Below are 18,407 nucleotides of genomic sequence, written 5' to 3' on the forward strand. Positions count from 1 at the left end.
CTTAAATAGGCTTACTATTGTGAATCAGGGTAAGGCACAAACACATTTTGGAAGAAGGATTGATTGTGTATTAATGGATTATTTAAATTTTGAACAAAAAAAGCACAAAATGGATCCTAAAATGACTTGCTGTTTGAACATGCACAGCACAGTTTTGCAAATAGAGATTGAAACCAGGCAGTGATCACCCCACGCCGAAAGCTTGGTCCACCAGGCACCATTCTGCTGCAGCTCTGCAGATAAACTCATCTAAATGTGGTTTCACCAAATAACTTTAAAGCAACCAGAGGCATCACCTCTGGCTAAACCACATTGACTTTGCATCTTTTAAACTGCCTCATGAAACTTTCATATGAAATAAATAATCATCCCAATTACATTCATTTGATCTTGGGCTCTATGCACATGCTTGTACCCTGAGGATTACTCAAACAAAACTAAGCCAAGTTTTCTTGTTCACTGGTCTAGCCGATGCATCCACTTCAGTGGACGAGAAAGCAGATCTTTGCAAGGAGGACAAGAAAAGAGGATGCAGCTTGTTAAGGGAGCTCTGCGTGATCTCTGGCAAATAAACACTTCTGTAAGCTATTTCTGGTGTGTGTGAATAAGAAAAAAAGCGAACAGAAGGAAGAGATGGAGAACTGGAGTGTCAGACACAGAAAGGCACAAGAGAAATAAAGAGACCAAATATAACACAACAAAATAATACCCTTCATGTTGTACGCAGCCAATTGAAATCACTTAGAGGCTTGTTACTCTTAAATTAATAGTTAAAACGTCATTATAGTTTCAAATACAGATAAAGCGCTATGTTGATTAATCAAACTGCACTCTTTAAGTGTTGTTTTTCTACATTTCCTCCTTTTTCTTCTTTAGAATGATCCAGTGTTCAGTAAATCTCATTAACAAGGAGAGGTATTCAAATTAGCCTAATTGAGTTTCAGATATCTCCTGCACATATTTTTTCTTCTGTTGTGTTTTTGTATAGTTCTTTTATTCTCATACTGATAAACAAGCAAGCAAGCAAGCAAAAGACAGAAAGAGAGACAACGGCAATGACACAAGAGGCTGGGGAGAGGAGAGACAAAGGTTTAGGAAAAAGAGAATGAGAAAGAGACTGTAAGAAACAAAGAATGGAATAAGATAGAATAGCGCTTCCATGTGAGTCAGCCATTTGGAAGATTTCCCATTGTGGGGTCACAGGGTCAAGACAGCTTAAACTAGATCTGTTGACCTTGTGGTTTCCTGACCGTGGAAGTGTTTGTTTGGGTACCCTGGCCTGGAGGTCATTGTTTTATTTGGACATGCTCCATCTTCGCCTTGAAAAATTGTTTCTTTGGCTGGAGATAATCCATCATTCCCTATTCACTGTGAGGAATAAACAGTTATAGATTTACAGGTTACAACAGTGTTTTAAGAGTCATATTCCTGTTATGCAGTACATTTTAATGCATTCAATCGATTTGGACCAGTGTATTAACCCTTAAATGCATGAATGTTCCGCCAATCATTACACACTCGGGTCTTTAGCGACCCGGATCTATATCTAACACGAATGGATCTCTATATGTCACAATAATATAAAACTCTCCAGATATTAGATTAACAATTACAGAATAACAAAATAAAGCATATTTTGTTACCTTTTGGAGCTCGGAAGGGTTCAGTTGAGCTGATGTTTTATACCATCATCACTGTCCTCGTCAGAGCTCATTGTATATTCAGCATCGGGCTTATATTCATGATCTCAAATATATTCTCAAAACCATTTTCAACAACATTTTGATCGCTGACAGCTTCTTCACCAGATCCACCATCAAGTGACAGCGCCACTAATATTTGATTGCTTTCAGTACTTGCTCTGCAGTACTGCAGGGCCAGTTCAAGTTTTGCTGATGATACTTCCTATTCTTTGTTTTTTGAGTGAAATGTCACTTCATCATTGTGTATCAGACCTTGTGGAATGAATGTGAATTGCACTTAGTCAAATGTTCAATTATTGTTGTGTACACACCTCGGGTCGTTAGCGACCCTATCATTTTTTTTTTTTTTTAATGAATGGGAAAACAGGCAGTCTTCAATAATTGTATTATTTTTTCTTGTTATGTACAGTGGGGAGAACAAGTATTTGATACATTGCAAAGCATGTAGAGGCCTGTAATTTTTATAGGTACACTTCAACTGTGAGAGACGGAATCTAAAACAAAAATCCAGAATATCACATTGTATGATTTTTAAATAATTAATTTGCATTTTATTGCATGACATAAGTATTTGATTACCTACCAACCAGTAAGAATTCCGGCTCTCACAGACCTGTTAGTTTTTCTTTAAGAAGCCCTACTGTTCTCCACTCATTACCTGTTTGAACTCGTTACCTGTATAAAAGACACCTGTCCACACACTCAATCAAACAGACTCCAACCTCTCCACAATGGCCAAGACCAGAGAACTGTGTAAGGAAATCAGGGATAAAATTGTAGACCTGCAAAAGGCTGGGATGGGTTACAGGACAATAGGCAAGCAGCTTGGTGATAAGGCAACAACTGTTGGCAAAATTATTAGAAAATGGAAGAAGTTCAGGATGACGGTCAATCTCCCTCGGTCTGGGGCACCATGCAAGATTTCACCTCGTGGGGCATCAATGATCATGAGGAAGGGGAGGGATCAGCCCAGAACTATACGGCAGGACCTGGTCAATGACCTGAAGAGAGCTGGGACCACAGTCTCAAAGAAAACCATTAGTAACACACTACACCATCATGGATTAAAATCCTGCAGCACACGCAAGGTCCCCCTACTCAAGCCAGTGCATGTCCAGGCCCGTCTGAAGCTTGCCAATGACCATCTGGATGATCCAGAGGAGGAATGGGAGAAGATCATGTGGTCTGATGAGACAAAAATAGAGCTTTTTGGTCTAAACTCCACTTGCCATGTTTGGAGGAAGAAGTAAGATGAGTACAACCCCAAGAACACCATCCCAACCGTGAAGCGTGGAAGGTGGAAACATCATTCTTTGGGGATGCTTTTCTGCAAAGGGGACAGGACGACTGCACCATATTGAGGGGAGGATGTATGGGGCCATGTATCGCAAGATCTTGGCCAACAACCTCCTTCCCTTAGTAAGAGCATTGAAGATAGGTCGTGGCTGGGTCTTCCAGCATGACAACGACCCGAAACACACAGCCAGGGCAACTAAGGAGTCCGTAAGAAGCATCTCAAGGTCCTGGAGTGGCCTAGCCAGTCTGAATCCAATAGAAAATCTTTGGAGGGAGCTGAAAGTCCATATTGCCCAGCGACAGCCCCGAAACCTGAAGGATCTGGAGAAGGTCTGCATGGAGGAGTGGGCCAAAATCCCTGCTGCAGTGTGTGCAAACCTGTTCAAGAATTACAGGAAATCTCTGTAATTGCAAACAAAGGTTTCATTAAGTTCTGCTTTTCTGATGTATCAAATACTTATGTCATGTAATAAAATGCTAATTAATTACTTAAAAATCATACAATGTGATTTTCTGGATCCATCACTCATAGTTGAAGAGTACCTATGAAAAAATATCTACAGACTTCTACATGCTTTGTAAGTGGGCAAACCTGCAAAATCGGCAGTGTATCAAATACTTGTTCTCCCCACTGTATATAATTAATTGATTGATGAATACTAAGAAGGTTGATGTCAAATTTTTTTTTAATGAATGAGGGTAGCGAATGATGTCCCGGGTAAGACATTAATGAACATGGGGTGAATTTTAAACGATTTTACTACTTTGATTTGAGCAGACGTATAAATTATGTATTTGTGCTAATGATGATATAAAATCTAAAATATTGAGTGATTGAGAAACTGTGAGATTCTCAATTATGAGAAATACAGTCAGAATTTGACATGACAATTATGAGGCCACATTGTGGGATAAAGTCAGAATTGTGTATGGGTCTGAAAATGCCAAAAAAACACAACATTGTAAGATGAAAACAATCAAAAATTTTGCATAAAAATGCAGCATAAAAATCACAACTACGAGAAACAAACTTGCAATTGTACGATGTAAAGTCACATTGTTGGATATTATGAGAAACAAATCTGAAATGTTATGATAAAATAACAATTACAAAGAAAATTGCCAATTGTGCAATCTAAAACTGTGCAATGTAGTCTACATTTACATTTTTACATTTATGCATTTAGCAGACGCTTCTATCCAAAGCGACTTACAACTTGGGGGTACAATAAGCGATTGGTCGTGAAGAGTCGAGTGACCGCAACAAGTGCCTGAAATACTTAGTCCGTGTACATTTCTCAGTGTAGCACAGGCTAGAGTAGGGAGGGAAAGAGGAGGAAAAGAGGAAAGGAAAGTTATTGTTTTTTTTTTTTTTTTAAGAGGTTAAGTGCTCACGGAAGAGATGAGTTTTTAGTTGACTTTTGAATGTTGTCAATGAATCAGCATTTCGGATGGCGGTGGGCAGATCGTTCCACCAGCTGGGAACGTTGAATGAAAATGTTCTGGAAAGGGATTTTTTGCCTCTCTGTGAAGGTACCACAAGCCTTCGCTCCTTAGCTGAACGAAGGCTTCTGGTGGGGGTGTGGAGTCGTAGAATCGAGTCAAAGTATGCAGGAGCTGAGTGCGTGGTGGCTCTGTAGGCAAGCGTCAGCGCCTTAAACTTGATGCGAGCAGCGAGTGGTAGCCAGTGCAGAGAGATGAAGAGTGGCGTGACGTGGGTCCTTTTGGGCTCGTTGAAGACCAGACGTGCCGCTGCATTCTGGATCATTCGAAGTGTTTGGATCGCACAAGAGGGGAGTCCAGCCAGAAGCGCATTGCAGTAGTCAAGTCTAGAAATAACCAGGGCCTGGAAAAGAAGCTGTGTTGCGTGTTCTGTTAGGAACGGTCTGATCTTCCTGATGTTGAGCGCAAACCTGCAAGAGCGAGCTGTCTTAGCAATGTGTTCTCTGAAGGACAACTGGTCATCAACTGTAACTCCAAGATTTCTGACTGATTTTGAAGGGGAGATCAGGGATGTACCTAGCTGGATGGTGAAGTCATGTTGCATAGTGGGACTGGCGGGACAGATGAGGAACTCAGTCTTTGCCAGGTTGAGCTGTAGGTGATTTTTACTCATCCATGCAGAGATGTCAGCCAGACAGCTGGAGATTCGTGCAGCTACTATGGGGTCGTCTGGTTGGAATGAAAGGTAGAGCTGAGTGTCATCAGCATAGCAGTGATATGAGAAGCCATGTGCCTGTATGATGGGACCTAATGAAGTAGTGTAAATGGAGAAAAGGAGAGGTCCAAGCACTGAGCCCTGAGGAACCCCCGTGGTCAGTTGATGCGCTTGGGATTCCTCTCCTCTCCAGGCAACCTTGAAGGACCTACCTGTGACCTAGTCACATTGTGAGATATAAATTTGCAAGTATGAGAAACATTCAAAATTGTAAAATAATAAATATACAAATTGCAAGTACATTACCATTTTTTACTGGAATGGAAACGGGAAACAGGCTTCCATAGGTTTGGAATCACATGAGCAATGTATTTTGGGTGAAATAATTTAAAATACAACAGTCATATACATTTTTCTCAGATTGACAAGGCTCAAAATGTAGCATACTGCATATCAGGAATGACCCTTAAATCACACCCACTCATTTCACTGCCATCTAGTAGGATGAATACATGTGTAATGTATTAAAGAGTCTTCTGAAACAGTGTTGTGTTGGGTGGAGTACTATTATCAGTGTTCGAGTGTGCGTTATACGTAGCTACTTATTATAGGAAGGAGAGCTAGTACTACATCACCATTAGTAACCTCTGATACCGAAAAGAGGATTCCACCCCCACTAATGCTTTATAGCCTGGTAATGCTGGCAAGCTTGATAAATATCCACGTTATTCCAACCAGCTCCACTCTCACAATGAAAAAATGTCTTTACGAATGCAATAATTCATCATCTCCCAGTGTTAAAAATAAAACACAAGTCTGATAATTTTGTTTCAACAGAAAAATTCCCAGGTGGAAGTTTGTTTACGGTTAGCTTTCCCTCCCAAACCTTTTCAAAATAAGCCAGGAATCCAGTGTGTGGAGAGCAAGCTCTTTGCCTCTGTAGTCCGAGGTTTAATACAACAGTAATTTGTCATGAATGGCAGTTTGTGTGGCCCCAGCAGGCTTTGGCTCTTCTGTGCCGTCTAGACAGCACTCTAAGATGGCTGCCGAGCCCCACGACGAGCGTACAAATTACTCTCAGTGTAGTCTGCGACTCTGACCCTGCCGTGGCCCAAACTCTCGTTCACTCGCTCTGGCGATGAGCCAGTTGTCAGGTACTGCCGTTTCCACTTCAATCAGAAGCCAGCTTCGTTCTCTCATTCGCACGCACATCAAGACACTAGCTTAATTTATTCTAATTAAAGTCAATGCAAAAAACAACAACAAGGCATTCCTTGTCCAAACCATAACCGTGCTGAAACAACAGAGAGAGGTTTAGGCAAATCAGACATTAGATCTGCTTCAATTAGCAGTCTACCAGAGCATGGGGGGGGGGGTGCGCTGTTAGAAAAACTATTGTTGATCAAGAAATATAAATACATATGCTGAATAATTCATCAAAGTAATCACAGAGATTCGTTTTTCCTACAACCTCAACCCAAAGGCGAGAATATAAAGCTAATTTAACACTTTCACAGTATTAACACTTTGTAAAGCATAGTATTAACACATCTCAAGAGCCTTTATGGTATAGTTGACAAAAAAAAAAAAACTTGCATTTACTTTTTCCAAACCTATTTGACTATCTTTCTTTTGTGAAACACAAATATCCATCCAGGTTGGTGGACTCAATACAATGACAGTTCATTTTAATAAAACACCCAAAGGTTCCAGAATATGACAAAGTTGATTCATTTTTCAAATGTTTTAATCCGTTTTGGGCAACTTAGGCCCTGTCCCAAATGGCACACTTCATGTGCACTTTCGGTCTTGTGGACTTACAATGGACGCTGTGTGCGCGTGTCCGTTAAGTCCACGAGACCGCAGGGTGTCCCATTTATCATTTTAGGTCTCAGAAGGGTGCTCGCGAGAGCCCCCTTTGAGGTCGACATGCGCCCTCGATGCGCACTTCTGCCGAGCCTGCACTGGTGCGGGTTACGCAGCAGACTTCTTCCCGGCAGTCAAAGCGACATTACGCCGTGAAAGTGCGGACTCAGAGGAAGACCGTGAGGGTTTAGGGTGCCATTTGGGACAGGGCCATAGAACACATGACAAGGGAGCACATGGCAGGGTCACATGAGGGCACAATGGAATCACATGACAACAGGAAACATGACATTAAAATGTAATTTATTCCTGGCAAAGCTATTTTTAGCTATTAGTGTCACATGATCCTTCAGAAATCATTAGAATATGATGATTTGGTGCTCAGGAAACATTTATTATCATTGATATTGAAAACAGTTGTGCTGCTTAATATTTTTGTGGAAACTGTGATACTTTTTTTTCAGAATTCTTAGATAAATAGAAAGTTCAGAAAAACAGAATTTATTTTATTTAACATATTTTTTTTATATATAACAATTTAAAACACTTTCAATCCATTTAATGTGTCCTTGCTGAATAAAAGTATTAACTTATTACAAAAAAAACCCCAGAATTTTTATCTTTCTGTGAACTATCCCTTCCATTTTGTTCTATTCTGTTGCACTATGTCCAGCATTTTTAAGCACATTAAAACAGCTAGAGTGCAGATTGCATACAGATCAGTGGGCATAATTTATCACTTTTTTTATAATTAGCTGCACATAATTAGCATGTTAAATTGAAGATTCTCACAAACAGCAGAACAACGGTGCAGCTCGGGATCAGACAAACAGACAACAATATTCATCTAGTCAGAGCCATACATGTTTTTAACATTTCTTTTGGCCCCAGGGGGGGAACAGTGAAAATCAGCCCTATTTCAGCATGGATGCATGCAGATGAAGAAAAATGTGAAAAGCAGCCTAAACATCATCAGCATTGCATTCAATCCACAGAACAAATACAACACAAGATCAAAGCTTTCTTAGCTCTCTCTCTCTCTCAGTCCATAAATCAAAGGTTTGGAAATGGAGAGCTAGATTGTGAGGGAGAGAGGAAAGGAATGGTGTTTGAGTGACAGCAGTAAAAGGCTGCTGTGTGATGCTCCCTTGGCCTGTCCACTCTGATGAGACCCGTTTGCCTTCTCAGCAGTGTGGGGTGAAGCGTGTATCCGCTGAAAGACATCCCAGGAGAGGTCATTGCTAGTCACACATTAACAGACATACACAGTCACACACACGGTGCTGTGTTTGTCATTCCGTGTCAGTGTCAGCACTGTTGAGGTGATGCTGGCAAAAGACACAGGGTCATCCATAGGAGACAAAAGGTAACACTATAAATCAAAAAGCGGTTTGAGAAAACACTCTGTGTGAATGACAGAAGAAGAGCAAGAGTTTGTCACATCTTAGTGCCTTTGTTCAAGAACAGTGTCTCATCTCGACTGATTCTTCTCAGTTTTTGCTGTTTCAATCTGGGAGTTCCTGTATTCGCCAAGTGAACACCGTCAATGCTGGTCTGTGACAAACAAGTAAAAGGAGTGGGGTAGACTTGACTGAGTAAGGCTGGTGAATATTTTTGCTCCATTAAAAAAAAAAAACACACACCCAATAATCAAATTTGTTTCATGATATTAACATTTATTGAACACAATTTGCTCAGTTGTTAGTTTGTCATAGGCTAAAGAACATAGGTCAAATTACAATAGGAACATGGTTGATGTAGTAGCCCATGTCTGTGACATTTATTTAACTCACCTGCCTACCTATAGAACACACACCATCAACCGTCTTGAAGTTTGTCATCGAATTCAATTCATACTCCAAAGGTAAGGGAATTTAGATTCAGCTAAACTCTGTATTGCATTGTCCATGTTAGATGCATGCAATAAACTAGTTGTGAGCAAAATAATGATGGCTACTGAACATCTGACTTACTAACTCACTGAATTTCAAATCCTTACTTTGACAGCATCAGGATCTCAAATGTTGTATTTTAAACGTAAGGTTACTTAAAGTTAAATCGTTGTAAGGGAATGCAGTTAAAATACACATTAGCAAAAAATGTTTTGATAATGTCAATAAAACAGGTTACCAGAATAGTAATTTTTGTTAGTCTTATACTGTACAAAACAATACTACTAATACAGTATATACTCCGATCAGGCATACAATTATGACCACCTTCCTAATGTTGTGTTGGTCCCCCTTTTTCTGCCAAAACAGCCCTGACCCATCGAGGCATGGACTCCACTAGACTCCTGAAGGTGTGATGTGGTATCTGGCACCAAGATGTTAGCAGCAGATCATTTAAGTCCTGTAAGTTGCGAGGTGGGGCCTCCATGGATTGGACTTGTTTGTTCAGCACATCCCACAGATGCTCGATTTGGATTGAGATCTGGGGAATTTGGAGGCCAAGTCAACACCTCAAACTCGTTTGTGCGCTCCTCAAACCATTCTTGAACCATTTTTACTTTGTGGCAGGGCGCATTATCCTGCTGAAAGAGGCCACAGCCACCAGGGAATACCGTTTCCATGAAAGGAATTGCAGAGAATGGTTAGGTTCGATTAGGTGGTACATTTCAAATTAACATCCACATGGATGGCAGCTGGTGCATCCTGGTGCCATGTGTCCCCCGGGTTAGCGACGCACATGCACCCGGCCATCCACGTGATGTAAAAGAAGAAGTGATACAGCAGACCAGGCCACCTTCTTCCATTGCTCCGTGGTCCAGTTCTGATGCTCACGTGCCCACTGTCGGCGCGTTCGGCAGTGGACAGGGGTCAGCATGGGCACCCTGACTGGCCTGCGGCTGTGCAGCACCATGCGCAAAAAACAAACAAACTGTGATGCACTGTGTATTCTGACACCTTTCTATCAGAACCAGCATTAACTTCTTGAGAAATTTGAGCTATAGTAGCTCGTCTGTTTGATCAGACCACTGGCCAGCCTTCGCTCCCCACATGCATCAATGAGCCTTGGCCCTGTCACCGGTTCACCGCTGTTCCTTGGACCACTTTAGATAGATACTGACCACTGCAGACCGGGAACAACCCACAAGAGCTGCAATTTTGGAGATGCTCTGACCCAGTCGGCTAGCCATCACAATTTGGCCCTTGTCAAACTCTCTCAAATCCTTTCCGCTTGCCCATTTTTCCTGCTTCTAACAACTTTGAGGACAAAATGTTCACTTGCTGCCTAATATATCCTACCCACTAACATGTGCCGTGATGAAGAGATAATCGGTGTTATTCACTTCACCTGTCAATGGTCATAATGTTATGCCTAATTTGTGTATTAACATGCTTTGTGTTGCTGATCGGTGTATACTTTAGAGATATGTTCTTAGGGTGCCAATAATTGTGGCTTAACACACATTGGAGAAAAACATTTATTTCATAATGTGAGTTTCCCCCCAATTTTACTTCAAAGAAAGGTTCGAATTTTGTGCTTTTTTTTTATGGAAGATCAAAAGAATAAACAATGCAGAATTATTTTCACAGCCGCCTTTGCTCATATTTACCAAGGGTGCCAATATTATAGTCTTCTATAGTCTTCGCTACCTCCATCTCATGAGTCACAATCAAAATCGGGCAAATCAATAAATAATAAAATACTACTCACATTCTTAAACATGGAGGGCACTAACACAACCTTCCCAGCAGTCAAATAAAAACATTTATCAGTGTCACAGTCTCTGTTTTTGAGTGTTTTTCTGGTTCATTGACTGGTTGGTTTGGTCAGGATGACAGCATCTCCTGTTAAATTTGTGTTGACAGCACAAGTGATGTTTTTACTAGCGCTGTCAATCGAGGGAACATTTTAATTGAATTAATGACATCATGTGGTGATTAGTTAATCCAATTATTTGCATATCCCAATAATAGTAGAGAAATTCGCCCAAATGAAGGCAACTCAAAGACATTAACCTATAAGTTAAGCATTAAATAATCACATTTTTAAACAGTAATTAACCAGATATGATGGGTTTAATTGTTACTTTTTCCATCTTTCCCCAAAGATAGCTTGACAAGCCGCAAATAAAAATGCCTATCTATATGCTGGTTCCACTAAGGCACAGCTGGCGCTGATGACAGACTCTGACAGAGGCTTCCTCTGGAGAATGACCTGCAGGAGGCGAAAGGGGACTCGTCCTTTGAGGTGGCGAGGAGAAAAGCAGCAGGGTTCTTCTGCAATGCCAAAAAACGGATTCACACACTGTGAGGTTTCGTTTCAGACATTTACTGCCTCCATCATTTTATGTAGAAATGAGGTATGTGTGACCTTTGCAGTGTAAATGAGATCTGAATACGGAATTAGCACAGTGCCAAGCACAGTGCGACTGCTACGTATGTGAATATGATTACCTCCCCATCTTCTCTCTGTCTGTTTCATCCCCAGGTCAAATTGACATGCCATGTCAGCCTGTCTATGTCACTATTGTCTCACATTTTCCTCCACTTTCATTTCCTGAGCCGTCTGAGCTGTTCTCATTAGCACTCACAGGAAGAGTCTAACGGATGGGGCTCGGGCTGCTTGGACCAATTCTGGCTGCAGTAATTACGTTTTGAAAGGAAGGCAAGGGCACAGACTTACTACTGATGATGGGCTACGGCACCCCGATGTGGTTGCACTGAAAAACAGCGGCCTCTAGTGGGCACTGCTGGACACAGCAACCCACAACCCCATAGTTGCAGTGGTAGACACTAGACAGCTGTCAAAGCAGATCTCTTCGCTCCATCTTTCACTTTATAACAAGTGACTATTTTTTTTTTACGCTCAAGCCTGCATTAAAATCATTCTATGACAGCAAGAATCAAACAAGTCTACGCCGCATTAAATAAACATATACCAAGTATCAATTTGGATGCGAGATGCACAGTAATCAGATAAATAAAATCATCATTATTTATTGGCCTCGCATGGAAACCTGCTCCTCCCAGTTCTCTACTGTCTATAAGGGCCAATTTAGCTTGACATATCAGACGAAGATGAAAAGTGCTCCTGATTTATTAAGTAGCACTGACATGAACATCCAGTGCACATCTTTGATAATGCTGTGTACTGCAGTAGCGATTTTAAAAGCCACTGCTTACCGCCTTAATGGAAGCGAGGCCCTCTGAGGTCGCAAGTCTGCGGGGATGAGCGGAAAGCCGCGGTGGGTTTGAAAGGAAAGTAAATACGCAGAGTGCTGGCTGTGCATTGCGAAAGGCTAAATTACATAATTAGTCTCGATCTTTTGCCCAAATTCGCCCACCACGAATTAGCTACGTTAGTGTAAACACTGAGCTTTGGACAGGGATGACAGGGTTTTGTTTTTGATTAATTGCATTTGATAACGAGTCTCACTGTTAGACATGATTAGTACATCAATGGCGCAATTAGCATTTGTGTTGGAGTTCTCCATGAACGCAGGAGCCTCTTTGACAGGTTTCAGTAGAAAATATTATCGCTGTAATGTTTTTGAATGGAAAACGTTTCAGTTTAATAATTGCCTTCATTTACGTTTACTGTCACATTTGTGTTCGTTCTCTTTCTTTCTCTATTCCTCTCATTCTTTATTCTGTTTCTCTCGCTCTCGTTCCCTGTTCCCTTTGGCTAATAGTGACCAGGATGAATAAGTGACACTAGAGTAATAGTCAGGAGAGAGAGGAGTAATTATGAGGTCATGGGGGTTTTATGCAGAACATGAAAAGCCCCTTGTAGAAATCAGTTCCAAAGGGCGGCCGGGGACGAGAGGTGAAGAGAGGCATGAAGATGAAAATACTGACGTCAGAAAGACAATTACACAGAACCAGTGTTGGGGAAGCTACTTTGAGTCGTCTTATTTGTTCAAGCAAATAAACTTTAGGTGAAACTACACTTTTTGTATTATTAACATACAAAGTCATACAACATTTCCACCTTGTAACACTGTATTCCTCTTGAGATTAGGTTGGTAGATTGGGTTGTTGTGGAAATAAAACAAAACTGCTAAATATAAACATGTTTTTATGTATAATTGGAAATGTGTGTTTTTACAAATATATATAGTGGGGAGAAGAAGTTTGATAGACTGCCGATTTTGCAGGTTTTCCTACTTACAAAGCATGTAGAGGTCTGTAATTTGTAACATAGGTACACTTCAACTGTGAGAGGCGGAATCTAAAATCCAGAATATCACATTGTATGATTTTTAAATAGTTAATTACCATTTTATTGCATGACATAAGTATTTGATCACCTACCAACCAGTAAGAATTCTGCCTGTCACAGACCTGTTAGTTTTTCTTTAAGAAGCCCCCTTGTTCTCCACTCATTACCTGTTTGAACTCGATACCTGTATAAAAGACACCTGTCCACACACTCAATCAAACAGACTCCAACCTCTCCACAATGGCCAAGACCAGAGAGCTGTGTAAGGACATCAGGGATAAAATTGTAGACCTGCACAAGGCTGGGATGGGCTACAGGTCAATAGGCAAGCAGCTTGGTGAGAAGGCAACAACTGTTGGCAAAATTATTAGAAAATGGAAGAAGTTCAGGATGACGGTCAATCTCCCTCGGTCTGGGGCACCATGCAAGATCTCACCTCGTGGGGCATCAATGATCATGAGGAAGGTGAGGAATCAGCCTAGAACTATACGGCAGGACCTAGTCAATGACCTGAAGAGAGCTGGGACCACAGTCTCAAAGAAGACCCATCTGTTTATACAAATATTGTTCTCCCCACTGTATATCATCCATTATTTTGTGACTGCACTTGGCTCTTGAGAGTCAAAACCACATAGCACGTGGAACAATTAGCATTGTAGACATTTTTAAATCTCGTTTGTATTATCTTACTGCCGAGGTAGCCTTCATCCCTGATCCTGGGGACCCTGGCTACTACAGTGTATAGCAGGCAAAAAAAATGTATTAAGAGTAGTAGGCCTATGTCTGAATTCACAGGAGGCAACTCATAAAAGAGTAAAAAGTACTGGATGACCTACTTCTTCCAGCAAGATATTGAAATGTGCATATAATGGACACTTTACTATCCCATGAGGCCACGAGAGAAGATTTATGAATGGCAGTGATATAATGTAACTGACGCTGGTAGGCCATATGATAATGACAACATGGCGAATGTAGTTAGCCTGGATTTCATTCATACCACACACATTCATACGATATAGAACATACTTTTTTATGCAGCCTCCATCTCCTGCAAAGTTTATTTCCAACCTGCTTCAGCACACCTGCCTGTGATTTTTCAAGCCATCCTGAAGATCTTGATTAGCTGGTTCAGGTGTGTTTGATTAGGGTTGTAGCTAAACTCTGCAGGATAGTGGGACCCCAGGAGCACGGTTGAATATCTCTGACCTAAACAACATCACTGTCGGGTCTCCCTCTCATTACGCTGTTAGTCTTAAAATAGTGGTGTCCTGCAGAATTGAACTATGACTTGCCTCAACATACTTCCCAGATAGCAACATTGTGTCGGCCCAGATCTGGTCCACATCTGGCACTTGTGGCATACTGATCTGGCCCACATGCTGTATGGAACGACGGCCCTTGAGTGGACCACTCCTGTTTGTCAAGCAAGCCCGAGCAATGCCACATGTCAGCCAAGAGCAAAGAAATAAACCAGAACTGGACCTTATCTGAGCCACAAAATCTGTGTATATTAGATATGGAGTCAGCTCAGCCTTAATAAACCTGTTAGTAAGCAGAATCACTGAAGAGAGAAGAGAACAGAAAAAGAGACGAGCAGAAAGACAAGAACTACAACTGACTTCAGCCACAGCCTTAGATGAAATCAACTGAAGATAAAAGAAGACATCAAATATCTGAAGATCTCAGCAGAGGAGGATTAAACAACTCCAGAAGTTTAACTCTAATGTGTTTCATCTGAAGTCACCATGACAGTGATCAGTTTTTCCATTAGTAGGGCTCTTTACTCTTATTAAGTTTCTTCCTCTTTTGGCTTCTGCGAATGTGTGTTGGTAAAACACATTTGAAATAGCAAAATAGTTTTATAATGACATTTTATATATGACATTGCCTGGTGTTATTTGAGTATAATAAAGTGTGTTGTGTTAATAATACATTTGCACTACAAACCCTGTGTACAGAAGCGTGAGATCCTGCAGTATTATAATAATCAGTTATTAGATTTTAACAAAGCACAAAAAGTTAATCTGACGTCAATCAGATACACACAGATATCAAGAATCGGTGTATGAATCTCATCAATGGTGACAAACAAAATAATAGGAAAATTCAGCTGCATAATATATTTATGCTGCAATGTATGCTGGGAGTTCTGTACTATGCTGGTACCCAGCATGCATTGCAACATGGCATTTTTGATTGTCACCATTGTTGAGAATCATGTGCTGATTGTTGATGTCTGTGTGTGTCTACCTGTCATCATAGGTTACATTTTTATTTTTGTTCATGTTTGTTAAAATCTTCTAACTGATTGTTAAAACACTGCAAGATCTGATACTTTAGTAACACTGGGTTTGTAATGAAAATGCATTAATAACACAATTGTTAGAACCAAATGACATCATAGATTTCATGACGATATTAAAACCATCACCAGGTAATCATGTTCACCTGATGTCACTTTTCTTTAGCTTCCTTTGCTACTTCAAATGTGTTTTACCAACACACATTCGCAGAAGCCAAAAGAGGAAGACACTTCATAAGAGTAAAGAGCGCAACTAATGGAAACACTGATCACTGTCATGGTGACTACAGATGAAACACATTAGAGTTAAACTTCTGTTAATTCTCAATAAGAGCTTCTGTATTCGTCTGACAGAAATAAAGTCAGTCTGGTTAGTAATGTGTGAAGCTGGTAATGCTGTTTGTGGAGTTGTGGCTGAAGTCAGTTGTAGTTCTTGTCTTTCTGCTCGTCTCTTTATCTGTTCTCTTCTCTCCTTCAGTGATTCTGCTTGTTAACAGGTTTATTAAGGCTGAGATGACTCCACGTTTAATCTACAAAGATTTTGTGGCTCAGATAATGTCCAGTTCTGGTTTATTTCTTTGCTCTTGGCTGACATGTGGCATTGCTCTGGCCTGCTTGTGGCCCAGATCTGGCAAACAGGAGTGGTCCACTCAAGGGCCGTCATTCCACGCAGCATGTGGGCCAGATCAGTATGCCACAAGTGCAAGATGTGGGCCAGATCTGGGCCGACACAATGTTGCTATCTGGGTTGTCAGAAGGTTTCTAGTAGGTTAGTTGTAACACACATGGTTTAAAACTTTCCACACATGCCAGGATGACGAAACTTAGTGTATTAACTAGTTGCCATATCAAAATTATTTAGAGAAAAAATTGGGCCAAAATTTAAAAATCTTTAGAAGATATCACTGAACATTTATTTATTATGTAGCTATAGCAAAAGTAAATTTCTTACTTAAGTTTTTTTTTCATCTCAGTTTTTTTGTGTTTATTTAAAATAAGACAAATCTGATATTATTTTAATCTTATATCTGTTATTTAACAGTTGATATAGTTCTTTAATGCTGATCTAACCAGCAGAAGACACGAGCCGGGTTTAAATCCCAGTTGCGCAGATGGGGTGCGTTATAACACTGCGTTACGCACAACAATGTCCCCTATTAGAACTACGCTATTATATTCTATACTTTTATGAATTCTTTTGAGAAACCATGAGAAAGAAGTGAATAAAGACTGAGTGTCAATGTTCAGAAATTATGAATTATTATAATGTTTTTATATATTTTATGTGTTTGTTGACTCAAAATTGTGTATAATTTTAATGATTAAACATTAACATTATTTTATTTAAAAAAGTTAATGATTGTATTTTATTAACAAAATATTTTAGTTTGTCTTGTATATATTTTTGATTATATCAGGTAACATTTTAAGCTGTCATTTGGTCATGTTACAATGTACCCCTCACGTGTTACAGTGTACCCCTAACATGTTACAATGTATGGTACATATGGGGCATGTTGTCACATTTCACTTCCATTCTTTTGGGGTAAATCAAGAAAAAAGTACACACTGTATTAATGAAACAAAACCACATAATTGTACTATATGTGGGAAAAAATAAATACTCTGAACCCCAAGTCGATTTACACAAACTGAGAAAGTCAAAAAGCGTTGGGTCGTGCCCCGCTCTCCCATATGCCTTGTAAGACATTGATTAGCTGGTTCAGGTGTGTTTAATTGGGGTTGGAGCTGAACTCTGCTCATCCTAAATGGCTCTCTCTCCTATTAGAGTTTGGAAGTCTGATTTAAAGCCTATTTACACCAAGAAAGATAACTATAAAGATAGGCTAACTATAACTATATTAGTGTCCACACCAGCATATCATTCTGTTTATTCTAAGGTTTTGTTTACGTGACAATGATGTACTAAAAACAGACGACAATGCTGTCAAAACAATCCCTGTTCACACAGATCACACAGATTACTAAAAAGGCTGTATTATGCATGCCAGCCCAGTAGTTGGCAGTGTCACTTTTCAAGAAAAAACCACAAACATGCATGCGTGAACATGTAAAGCCCAGTCATGCGCACTGTACACTGACCCTCACGTACGCGTAAAAAGTGAAGTATACTTTGAGACGGTACAAAAGACGGTGCGAAGTCTTGTTTTGTTCACACTGCATTTCTGAGCGTTTTCCCTGGTTTCTTGTCTCTTGGTTTTGGATTTCTTGCCTGTTCCATGAATTACCCGTTTGCCTGTCTCTCCTGTCTTGTTTGTCTGATTGGACTGATTACCTGTTATGACCTTTTGCCTATTTGTTGACTACGAGTGTGGATTACCCTTTAAAATAAAACTGCATTTGGATCCTCAACCTTCTGTCTCAGAGCAGTACGTAACAATAGCCTTTAATCCAGTGAATCAGTTCATCCTAAACCAACCAGATTCCAAAAACACTAAGCATTTTGAGTCCCTATGTGGCATTTCATGTGTATTTGTATAAGTATGAGTTATGAAAATTAGGGAGCATTCTACTACGTGATGTCAACCTAATTGAGGTAAAAAAAAAAAAAAAAAAACATTCATATAATTAAAAACAATAATTTGATAGAGGTCCAGAATAAATGTCCACCCTATTCCACAAAGATCCACCTACTTGTAGATTTCTGTTCTGGATGTGGGCGATATCTCTTTAAACATATAATAATCAACATAATAATCAGATGCAATCAGAGCAGTATTTATTGGGCACAAAATAATAAGGGTGTCAATTAGACTGATGGCATTAAACAGCATGTGAGCAGATAAATCTAATAAATAAAACTGCAAACGAGACCACATAAATCATACTTGTCAAACCAACATCATTTTAAGGCAAGTCTTAACATTTTTGTCTTCTCAAGGACTAA

The sequence above is a fragment of the Gobio gobio genome (genome assembly GCF_949357685.1).
Source record: "Gobio gobio genome assembly, chromosome: 20".
Classification (NCBI taxonomy): Eukaryota; Metazoa; Chordata; class Actinopteri; order Cypriniformes; family Gobionidae; genus Gobio; species Gobio gobio.